Below are 12,640 nucleotides of genomic sequence, written 5' to 3' on the forward strand. Positions count from 1 at the left end.
TACCCCGAAACCAGGCAGTGATTCTCTGAAGTGACAGTACAATTCCCTGTCTTTGTACGCTTTCAGATGCTGTAATAAAGCCATTGGTACTTTCTCTTTCGGTAACTTAACTGGTTTCACACTGGTGTCAGTTTCCATTTTATAAAGTCTATCCAGGAGCCAATCTTCATCAAACACATCAGTGAATTCCTCTGCAATCCTTTTTAAGAATCCAGATTCCATTCTCCTCTCAGACTTCAATCACCTCCCTGTTCATTTGCCATATATTCTGGTATTGTATCTTTATCATCTTTATTGCCTGTGCTGCCTTACTGCTTAATGGTGGCACTAAAGCCTGATCATCTTCAGCCACAAATCTTAGGCCTCCTTATTTCTTTGGGCATAGCAGTTTTAATCTTCCTACCAGCCATACGACTGTACATCAACAGGACCTGGCTAGTTCTGTTCAGTGAAATACTGTATTTCACATTCAGTGACTTAATGGACTCGATGCAGCCCAGAACGTGTGGCTTGCATTCCACCAAGCAACTGGGAAATGTTATATTTCAGGCTTCCATACCATTGCAAAGAGAAGCTATGAACGATAAAGCTGTTTGCAGAGGGTCAGCCTCTGAAGGAGATTTTGGGAGTGAGCATGAAAAGTTTGTCTCCAGGGTTCTCACACACTTGGTGCCTTTGGACGTACTTGGTTGCAAGCACATTTTAGTGATCATGCTTACAAGCCTCTCCAGAACCAGGAGCCATCCCTGACGAATATGTAAAGTCTGAAAAAGCACCAGGAAGGCAAGAAACTTGGGGACGGAGTTCTCATGAGTTTGCTCTCCCATCTGTATGCTTCTTACTGTGTCCCCTTGGATTAGAGTAATACTGGATTGAGGATGTTGATAGAATAATTGTCATAAATACACATAACACACTTGCCTTAGCATCCAATAATAATAATAATAGTACTAGCATCCAGAGAAGGATGCATTTAGGGAAATAATGGCATTTAAAATATATATATATACTTTAGTGATAGTTGTATTTAAAAGAAAAAGGAAAGTTGCATAAATTGAAATGTCTTTATTATGGTCCTTGACCAGCATTGCACATATAAATATATATGTATTAGGGAACACTGGAGGTGGGATGGTGGGAGGCAAGAGGCCTTACATTGAACTTAACTCCTGGTGACTGGATCCATGCAGTTTCCCTGAATATTCTGCCAAGATGTTCCTTCAATTTTTCAGTCTAACCCACCACCTTGGAACTCAGATGTGGTCTCCCCTCCAAACATTATCTTGGGCTGAACCTGCTTAGAATTTTAGAACAAGGTCAGCTATGTGTTATTCATACTGCTTTCTTGGTAGCTGTATTGACATTATTTGCTATTGCTTTGTCCTTTCCTTTCCTGTCTTACTACAGCAAATAGCCGTAGATAGTTTCCCATTCCAATATCTACTAGGCCCACCCTGATTTTCTTCGAAGTTATGGAAGATTGGTTAGGTGCTGTTATCTGCTCAATCCGATGTGGATTTTTCCAATTCCTTTTGTTGCTTTTTGAAAGCAATTTTGAACAAAATTGGAAATAATGAGATAATATGTCAATCCCTTTGACTCAGATTGGAGTCTGACACAGTCCACAGACCCCAAACCAAATCACTATTAATTTCAGTTTCAAATGATGTTTTCTATCAACTGCAGAGCCAGCTGAATTGAGATGTTTGTTACCATTATAATTCAACCGCCTTTGGAAACCACCCAGAGCTGCAGAGAATTGTGGCATACGAGAGTGACTTCTAGGGCTGCTATACTTGGTGGACCCTAGTTATGTCCTAATTTTACCCTCCCTTACAGATAGCATTTGATTTCTCCCAGCATGGTCTAAAGTAACTGCTCTATTGCTTTCATCAAAGTCTCTTGGTAAGAACCACAGAACAAAATCAAGCAACACAACTTAAAAACCTCTTTTTAGCTATGTATTAATCTTTGATTAAGCAATTTATGACCCCGTTCTGCTACAAACGTTGGATGCTATAACAATAGCTCATGAAATGTTTGCTAGTAAGGGTTTGAAGGTTATGTTTTCCCTTGGAAGAACTATAAATATCAGTTTGCTATTCTCTGAAAAGAATAGAATTTGGGAAAATAAAATCCAATTGACCTTCTGAAGGATTCTCAGTTGGGTGTACCAGATGTGAAATACAAATGATAACATCTTGATAAATGGAAGGTACCACATATATATACACCAAGCGGTAGCAAATGCCAGTCAGGTGCAACAGTTATCCTGTTATCTGTCCAGGTACAACTGAAAGTAATACCTGGGGTCCTTTCTGAGGTTAAGAGATGGTTTTCAAAACTTTGAAGGCTATCTCTCTTTAAATCCAGGTTTCTAGTTCTCATGCTTTGGGCAAGCATTTAAAATATAACAGTGGTTTCTGTAGATTGATGGCCCACTGTAAGAGGGTATGGATCTGTCCTGAGAAATTTGAGTACTTTTATCAGAGTTTTCCCCCTTTTTCTTTCACTCCAACTACTACTGTTCATTCTGCCACTGATCCCTTTTCTTTTTATAAATATGCACGATCAATGATTTGCTATTGCTGCTGGCTGGGGGCTTTGCAAATGACCCATTAGATTTTTGAGTATTCTGCCTGGCTGTTTAGACTGTAGGAGAGCATTTCCAGATTTTAGTGAGATGCAAACCTCATCTACAAATACAGAAACAAGATGTATTTTTCCTAGGAGCTACCTGGGGACACTATATTAAGTGGTAGTTCTGAGAGTTTGCTTGAAGGTGGGAGCCTGGGGAAATCTTCCCAAACTGAAACAAGTTGTCTAGAGCGGGAGGCAGGTGTATGAACCCCAGTTCAACAAATGACACTTTGATGCCTTAAGTAAAAAACAGGGAAGCAGTGCTACTGTTTGGGGAACCCAAGGGGAGGGGGAATGAAGATGGTCTTCAGTGCTGAGGAATGTTCATTTACCAGCACAATGAAATATTGTCTCATCGCAGCAGGTTCAATGAGTGCCAGGTGCTGTTCACAATATTGTTGCTGAATTTATGTGCTCCCTTCTCTAGAAGAGGTTGAGAAGCAGATGTAGGAGATGTGTAGAGAGAAAGCAAAGTGCTTTTAATTAGCAATCAGAGGGCTGTTAATTTCTTTTAACTGCTGAGGTTGATGGAGGTGGGGGTGGATGTGGGAGGGGGGCGTATTTTGCATCTCAGTGGGTGTTACATGCAATTTGGACTTTATGCACCAGGTTGAATAAATGATGTGTTAAAGTAGATTCACACCGTGATCTTAAACACATTTTCCTAAGAATAACTTACAAGGAGATTTACGTTAGCTGCGCATGTGACTGCACTGCCAGAGTGAGATTTGGGTATTACACCTTAAGGACCATTTTGCTGCAGTGCCCCAAAGCTCATTATTAGTCATCCACAACATAACTTTCCCCAGCTGCTACTCTTTGTCCAGAATTCACCCTGAAATTCATATCCCTTGCACAATTTTATCTCCAGCTCAAAATCTCAACGAGGGAGTTTCCAACATGCATATTCTTGGATACTTGGCACATAAAAGAGCAGAAAAGGGTTCTTTACACCTGTGATGTTGTGGAATGGAGACTTAAAGGTTCAAGAAATACAGGAAATGCATTTTCACTGAGGCCACTGTGGTAGTCTTTCCAAACCAGTTCAGCACCCAGATGTTCATTGTTAAGAATTAGTGGAGTTGAAATCAGAAGGCTGTCCTGACTAATAATTCCTATGAATTATTTTCAGGGGTGTGGCAAATCCAAGGTGTTTGGGAAATTAGAGGTCCTTTAGACAGACTTTTTTTAGTTCATTTCATACCAGAATTCACAGTTTTCGCCTGTCTGTTCAGCACACAAATCAGAATGTAATTATTCTTTGGAATTTGTACTTCTCTGAATATTGAGTCATAGATTTACACAGCTTCTATTTGGTATGAAACTTTTTCCCACACTGTAGCAGGTTCTAGATGATCTCAGTTAGATATACACACCCATTTTTTAAAATTATTATGATTATGATTATGGTTGGTCACTCAGTCAACCAGATGTTTGGACTGGATTTGGCATTTTTATCCACCTATCAAGTCCTTCCCAAGGACCTGGGGTAGGCAGATGTTGTTTGATGGTGTTAAAGGTATCATTGCAGGATGTCAGCTGTTCCAAGTCAAGCTGCTTTTTGCAATTGACGGATGGTGATTTTGTCAATGCTGATGGTCTTCCAGTGGTGCTCCAGGTATTTTGGGATTGCACCCAAGGCACCTAGAACTATTGGTACTAACTTTGCTTTCTTTTGCCTTAGTCGTTCAACTTCTATTTGGAGGTCTTTGTATTTTGTGATTTTCTCCAGTTCTTTCTCTTCTGTTCTGCTGTCTCCAGGTATTGTCATGTCCACTACCCAGACTTCTTTGTCTTTCTTACCAACAATTGTTAAGTCCGGGGTGTTGTGTGGCAGGTGCTTGTCTGTTTGAATTCTAAAGTCCCAGAGCACTTTAGCTTCTTCATTTTCTATGACTTTGTTTTGTGGTCCTACCAGTTCTTGCTTGCAGGCAAATGGTATTTCTGGCAGATATTCCAGTGCACCGTTGTTGCTACTTTGTCATACTGTTGTTTGTAGTCAGTCTGTGCATGACAATTTTTTATTTATTTATAATTTATATAATTTAAATTATATAAATAATTTAAAATAAATAAATAAATAATATCAAAATATAAATTATATAAATTAACTACAACTACAACAACAACAACAACAATAATGTCTTCAAGTCAGTCTTGACTCCTGGCAACTCTGCCTGGACCAGTCTCTGCAGTTTTCTTGCCAAGAGTTTTGGATGTAATTTGCCCTGTGTTCTTCTTCTTCCTAGGGCTAAGAGAGAAGGACTGGCCCAAGGTCACCCAGCAGGCTTTGTGCTTAAGGCAAGACTAGAACTCAGAAGTTTCTAGCCTTGTACTTTAACCACTGTAGGGAACTTGCTCTCAATACTCACCCTACCCACTGCATAAATTTCTCTGCACTATGGTGCAAATGGTTGGGTCATGGCACCAGCTAGCAACAATCGTTTCCCAATAATAGAAAATATGCATCTTCCTTCCTCTATTTCTAATTTACCTTGCATGGTTATTCTGGAGAATAAAATGAATGAATGAAGGGAAAATCATCTATCTTGTAACAGCATCTATTGAACCATTGGGATAATCTACTTTATACTGAGCTTTCAATGTCTAGGAGAAATGGGAGATTTCCTCTGAGGAGACAATGTTTCTAGACTTCATATTTAGAGCTTTTGAGTAAGGAACTGCAAAACTGCTATTTCAGTTCATCAGTTGTTAGGATTTTTGACTGCTCTTAATGTAAAACTTTCACAAATTGAGCTATGTAATTTCCTTGGCAATAATATGGAAGTGACTTACCACTGCCTTCTTTCATGTTTTTTCAACTTTTCAGTATCTCTGATATCTTGGTGGTCTTCCTCTAATACTAACCAGGTTTGGGCATCCTTAACTTTTTTTTTCCTTTTTTAGATTTTTTTTATCTCACTTTTATTATTTTTATAAATAACTCAAGGTGGTGAACATACCTAATACTCCTTCCTCCTCCTATTTTCTCCACAACAACAACAACCCTGTGAGGTGAGTTGGGCTGAGAGAGAGAGACTGGCCCAAGGTTACCCAGCTGGCTTTCATGCCTAAGCAGTACTAGAGCTCACTATCTGCTGGTTTCTAGCCTGGTGCCTTCACCACTAGACCAAACTGGCTCTCATTTTTCCTAGATCAACTTTTGCCACCTCATTTGAAGATGCAGTATATTGTAATTGGCTCTGTCACAGTGATGATCTCCAGGCCAGGATGACTTCAGCTTAGAGCAAGACTCTTGCAGATATCAAAGCTTAGTAGATTTCTGGCTTTGAAAGTAGGGACAACTTTAGAAGCTGTACTTTCAGTAAGACAGAGTAGATAAAGGTGTTATAAGAAAGGTCAGGTTTTCTTTTAGATCTAAAGACATCTGGAGTTAAGCTTATTTCCTGGTGACAACACTATTATTATTGGCAACATTGTAGAAGTGCTTTGCCATTGTCAGCTTCTGGAATTTTTTGTTTGGTTTTTTAACTTCCTCATCTAGACAACAACTCTGGAATTCCCAGAAGGTCCCCCAACCAAACATTGACCGTTCCCAATCCTGCTTAGCTTCTGAGATCAGCCAAGATTGCACAATGCTTGGGGAGTAGAGTATTGCACATAAAAATCAAAAGTTTAGAGAAAAGAAGTTTAATACAAGACATCACTGAAGCCTACATGGGACAGCATCTTTTAGAAGCCTCAGCAGAAGTTTTTCTCTTCTCTTCTCTTCTCTTCTCTTCTCTTCTCTTCTCTTCTCTTCTCTTCTCTTCTCTTCTCTTCTCTTCTCTTCTCTTCTCTTCTCTTCTCTTCTCTTCTCTTCTCTTCTCTTCTCTTCCTTTCTTTTTCTTTTTCTTTTTCTTTTTCTTTTTCTTTTTATTTTTCTTTTTCTTTTTCTTTTTCTTTTTCTTTTTCTTTTTCACTAGTGGGCAGTAAGAAAGTTGTTTTTCTTCTTCATGTTTCCACCATGAATCATAGTTATTTTTGAAATGTGGTGGTTTGGAATGAAGTTGACCCCATTTATTCTAGTTAGCTTGACACATCATTACTTCAGACAATGGAATCAACGTGAACCTTGATACCTGGAGAGGTATCAAGGTGAAACGAAAGCACAGAGGGGAAGGGAGAGCCATCTGAGAGCCATCTTTTCTAGGACAAGGGGGAAAGGAACAGCACTTCCATTGCCGGAATTGATGCAGACAGAGGAAGAGTAGATCATGGTAAGACCAGAGGTTCTGCTTTAAACCACATAACACTTTAAAGGGGATCTGATCTCACCTGTAGGGAAAAACGGGCATCTCCCTTCCTGTTACTGCTACAACCATCTGTGCCAAACCACATCTGGTTGGTTTTGCTGGCTTCATTGACCTCATTTGGTCTTTATTTTAAGTTCTGTAGTTTAAGACCTCATTTCTGGCAACAGCCTTTACACACACACCATGGGCCAAATATTTACAACTTGCAGGTATATGTTCAGTCCCTAAAGCTCTTTGTCTAGCATAAAATTATACTTTCTAGGCAATTTGGAGCCAACGGCATGCTCCCAGTAACAGGTGTACGTTCTGGAAAAAGCAGTTTTCTATTTCCAGTGTGTATGATAATTTCATTTATTGCCTAAAGTTATTTTGTTAGTGAAATCTGTTTATTGTGTTTACCTTTTATTTAAATATTTATGTGGAGAAAGTCTGTAGAGGTGTGTATAATTGCTCTCCTAGGAAATCAGCGAGCTGCTGTACTTCTCCTGAAATATGTGCTAAAACATTTCTATTTTATTTAGATTATTTAAAAAAAAAACAAACTAGCCAACTTATCTACTTTTTCTATTGTCTCTTCATATTTAGTGTTGTCGCATTTAGAGAAAATTGCATTAAGGACATTTTGCGGTCCATGCTTTGGTTAATGTCTGGATATATAATGCTTGTAATTCCTTATATAAGGTATTATTGTGACAATTTGTGAGACTTCACCAATTAAAGTCAAAAATCAACATGAAGATTATTAAACATTAAAATCTCATAAAATTAAGATGACTTTTTAAAAGTTAATGAAGACACTAAGTATTTCCCCTGTCCCAAGATATTTGACCTTTACTTGTTGATGGGATATTATATAAAACACTTGCACGTAGACATTTTGATCTGCCTCTTTAGAAAGTCAAGCCATGAAATGTGACTCAATACATTGACAAGCACTTCTGTACAATTCAAGCCATTAAATGGGGTCCATGGAATAAGTGACCCCAACTTTTTTGAGCCAAGGGACATATTTGTAAGGTTGAGCTCATGTTCAGACACCCTTACAGAATAGTTCCTGTGATGACATTGGCCAATCAGAACATGCTAATTAATTAGAAGGGAAACATGTCACCAGCTATCCACCCCTTCCTTTTCCTTCTTGCCTACCATCTTCATTCTTTTTTTGCTTTTTGCTGAGCAGGAGAGTAAGCTTCCATTGGAGCCATTCATAGATCTACTTTCCATGAATGTGGACATTCCAACACTTTCCATGAAGGCATCTCTGGAAATGGAACTCCAACATCTTTAGCAATGAAGATTATGCTGGAGTTTGGTGCTCTGTTTTGCAACATGCTAGCTCCCTGTTTACCCTGATGAACATAAAACCAGCCGAGACAACTTCATTCTCAGAAAGGAAGGATTGGCAGTGGCTGCCAGAACTGATGGCACAATCTTTAGAAGTAGTCTATGAAGGTATGTACTTATTTTCCAAGAAATATATATTTGGGCAGTAGCTTAATAAACTTACAGCATAATCTTGGGGATGTCTGTTCGATTTAAAAAAAAATAATGATGGAGTTCATTGAAGCTTTCCCCATATGGTTTCATGAGGCTTATCCCACATAAACATCTGTAGGATTTCATTTATAATTTATTTAGTTTAAAGCTCTATTGAGTGCCAGAAATTAGTGTGATAGCTTTTATACTAAGGGCAGCATTTTATGGATTATTTTGTGCTTTTGTGGTGACTTCCCATAGAAAATATATGCATGTCCCATTAGTTATGAATGGGAAAAAATAACCCATCTATAAAATAAATTGACATAGGGGACCACTCTTTTCCCAGTTCTTTTAAAGTCTTTTAAAACGTAATGTTAATGTTCACTGTGTGCGTATTCTCTGTTGACCTTAGATGACTCCTGTGTTTACATATTTTATGCTGTGCAGTATCTGTTTTTATTTATTGATTTAGAAATTTACAGTCCAAAGTAAAATTAAAAAGGAGAAGGAAAAATGCATATTTGTGAGATGGATATAATGGATTAAGAAAAGGAACAAGTGAGATGAAATAGCAGATAAAATAGATAAATCAATTAAGATAGGCCAACGTTTTTTCAATGTACATAAATAGCAACGTTAAGTCAGTAAATAACATTGGGTAGCTATTTTTATAGACCCCCAAATCACCAGTCACTCCAGGCAAAAGTTAGCAGCTTTTTTAGAGATGTCAGCAGAGGCGTCTGCTAATCAAAATAACCTACAATCTTGGAGTCAGGCCAGCCCATATGCCTAGCAGGAACAGGTTATATCAGAACTGATGGACAATCCTGAAATAATGGGTGTGCGGCTGTAGATTCAAGGGGCCTGTGCTAAACACAGCACTGGCAATCTAAATAGAAAATATTATAAGCCATACTTCCATAAGCTGTAGCAGTACAACATTAACTCTTGCTGGAATCAGTCCCTTCCTATATGGGAAGATAGTAGTTGGGAATAGCCAAAGGATTGAGGTAAAAAAATTTTACCATGCAATTTGTCAATTTTTGTAAGCGTGCATATGGTATTTTGGAGTCACTATTGAAAATAAATAAATAAATAAATAAATAAATAAATAAATAAATAAATAAATAAATAAAAACTTCAAACATCCCTATATCAGCTTGGTAAATTGAAGTTTGGCCCTGTAATAAAACATGAAATCAGTCAGGAAATGGGATAATGACAGGTTATCATGGCTCAGAAGAATCACAGATACTAAATGGCTTTACTCCCTAAATTACTGTGGGTTTTTTTTTTTTTTTTTAAAGATAAATTCATTTATCTTTGTTAAGTCTTAAATGATGGCAAAAAATATTTCTTAATTTTATACTTGTTGGAAAAAGGTAGAGGCTTTGTAAAAGAAAAAATAGCATTATATTTGAAAATATCTCAGGGTGGATTTGGAATTCCAAATTTATCTTTTTATTATGAGCCTTTCCATTTATGAAATATCATATGGTTATTAACAAAGGCAGAAACCAAAATCTGGGTTGAAATAAAGGGCCCAGCAGGAAATTGCTGGGATATTAAAAACTCCTTATTCCTAACAGACACCATTAAAAGGTTTAAAGCCATCAAAATCCTTTTTGGAGTGCTAATATTAAAATCTAGGTGAAATGACTAAAAACTCTCCCTTGTTCTCCTTTCATTTCTATTTTTACCATCCTAAATTCCTTTCATCTGCTACTATGTTTTATAAACCAAAGATCAATCTGAAATTATACAGACTGAAGGGTTTCTCTAATTCTGGTAATCTTATTCATTTAGAGTTGATAATTAATGAGTTAACTTCTTCAAAATGTGCTTGGCTACTTCATTTACAGCTTAGATCTTTTCTTCTTAATGTAGAAATAAAAGCTCAAGCAAACAGACCTTTGACAAACTATGAAGCATTGAATCTTTCAGATTCATCTAAAGCTCTCATCTCTAAATTATATAATATCATGGAACAAACATACCAGCCTCTAATTGGTATGAAAATAGCTTGGGGGAGGGGGGAATCCAACAAGAAGTTAACAATCATGACTGGATTAAAATATGGAAACCCTCAGCCCAAATCAAAGAAAATTTCCTTAAATTATTCCATAGATGGTATATGACTCCTGATAAACTAGCACACATTTTTGTTGGAATGGTTTTGAAGAACAGAGAACTTATTTCCACTACTGATGGTCATGTCCCCATGTCTTTTCCCTCTGGTCTGGGGTGTTTTGGAAGATTGGTAAAGTTATAAATCAAAGAATTAATACGTGTCCACAACCTGCTTTGTTGAATATATTGTTAGGGTCTAATGTAAATATTTACTTTAAAGAATTAGTGATATTTTTGTTGACTGCCACTAGAATGTCCATAGCTAGACACTGGAAAGATAAAACTATGACGTTGGAGTTGTGGTATCAAACTCTTTGGCATATTTCCATAGCTGAGAAATTGACCTACTCTCTTCAGCTGCTTTCTGGTCAAGCTAAACCTAAAGCCTTCTCAAATATGTGGTCTGATGTTATACCTTATGCTAATCAGGGAAATCATAATTATTTTATACCAGATGAATATATTTATGTGTGGAAGGAATACTAAGGAAATAGTAATATATTTGGTTTCATGAACTGCTGTTCTGGTCTCTCTTTTCAACCATTTTATTGTACTGTTTATGGTTATTGTAAAAATGTAATAAATATATGTGTGAATGTGTGTATGTTTATTTTTTGTCTTTCATGAATCCATTTATGCCTATGTTCCATAAACTTTTGGTCTCTTGGTGTTTTCTACTAATTGCTAGACAGCATACAATTCCACAGTCTACTGATTATTCATGAGTAATCCATATTTTGGCATCATACTGCAAACGTTGGCAAATACTAGCATTTTTCCATTTTATTTTGGCCATCTGCAGACAGTGTGTACTTTATCTATTTGGAATATTATTTACAACGGTTTACTCTTGTGTCATAATTAAAATGAAATTAATGATTCAAATGTCAAGCTCTACTCAGACTTAGAAATAACAGTCTGATTTGATTATGGCAAACTAAATTATAAAGCATAAGGACTATATCATATCCTATACTGTTGTTTCAAGGGAAACTGTCAGGAATCATTCATTCAATTATTCAATATCTAAACATTATCTAAGAATTTAAAATAATTTTTAGATAACTTTAAAATCTACTTCTTCCACTAAGAGATATGGTTAGAGTCTAATGACTGAAAACTGCAAATTTGTAATTTTACAAACCTGTAAAATAATATTTCTCAATAGATTCCAAAGGAACTAATGTGTTAAAAAAGAATATGGAAAATAAACAGGCCAACCTGTCTAGGTGGCAACCATTGGACCCTGTCAGCTTTGCCATATAATTTGTTGGAATCAGTCTGGGTTTGAACTAAAGGTCCTGTGAAGACAATATAAACAACCATTCTTGTCACAGGACCCTTTGGTTGGAAATCTACCACTGCTCAAGGCTTTATCCCTTATAAAGTCATTAAAATTTTCACAGGGTGAGTTAATACTTTTGCAGCATCATTTACTTTGCCACAAAAATGACAGCAACACTTAACTATAGTTCAGTCATGCCTGTGTCATACAAATTTTCTTCTTGTTCCTATAATGCTCCTATTTTGCCCCAGCTCATGAATGTCAGACAGACTTAAGTTTTGATTAATTGTGCCAGTGCAACAGTATGTTTCCCTATTCCAGGCCAGATTCAAGGTGTCTAATATATTTTGTTTTATCACCCATTCATTTGGAGGTGGAGGTGAATGAACAGTAGGGGCTGGGGAGAAAAACATTTTGGGAGACAAGGGTGACATAGGCATGTCCCTTCCCTTCTGCAAGAGAAGAGAAGAGAAGAGAAGAGAAGAGAAGAGAAGAGAAGAGAAGAGAAGAGAAGAGAAGAGAAGAGAAGAGAAGAGAAGAGAAGAGAAGAGAAGAGAAGAGAAGGTCCCCATTTTATCAAAGTCTTCACATCTTCATTTAGTACTGGAAAAATTCTAGTCAGATTAGAAATGTAGTGTCAAAATGAGCTGGTCAAGAATTAACCTCACCAGTAGGATCCTCCTGTTTCTTGGACCTTTCCTGTGAATATTTCAAGAGTTCTTTTTTTTTTTTCCCCCTAACTTGGTATATACTTTTTTTCCCCCTTCTGGAAAATGTATCAGTACATCTCCTACTAGGATATACAGTTGTCTTTGTCTCACAGATATCCCTGAACTATTTTTTTTTTTAA

Source organism: Python bivittatus, unplaced genomic scaffold (genome assembly GCF_059951505.1).
Source record: "Python bivittatus isolate LINGU-HERP-01145 unplaced genomic scaffold, Pbiv_v1 ctg000210_np1212, whole genome shotgun sequence".
In the NCBI taxonomy this organism is placed as follows: domain Eukaryota; kingdom Metazoa; phylum Chordata; class Lepidosauria; order Squamata; family Pythonidae; genus Python; species Python bivittatus.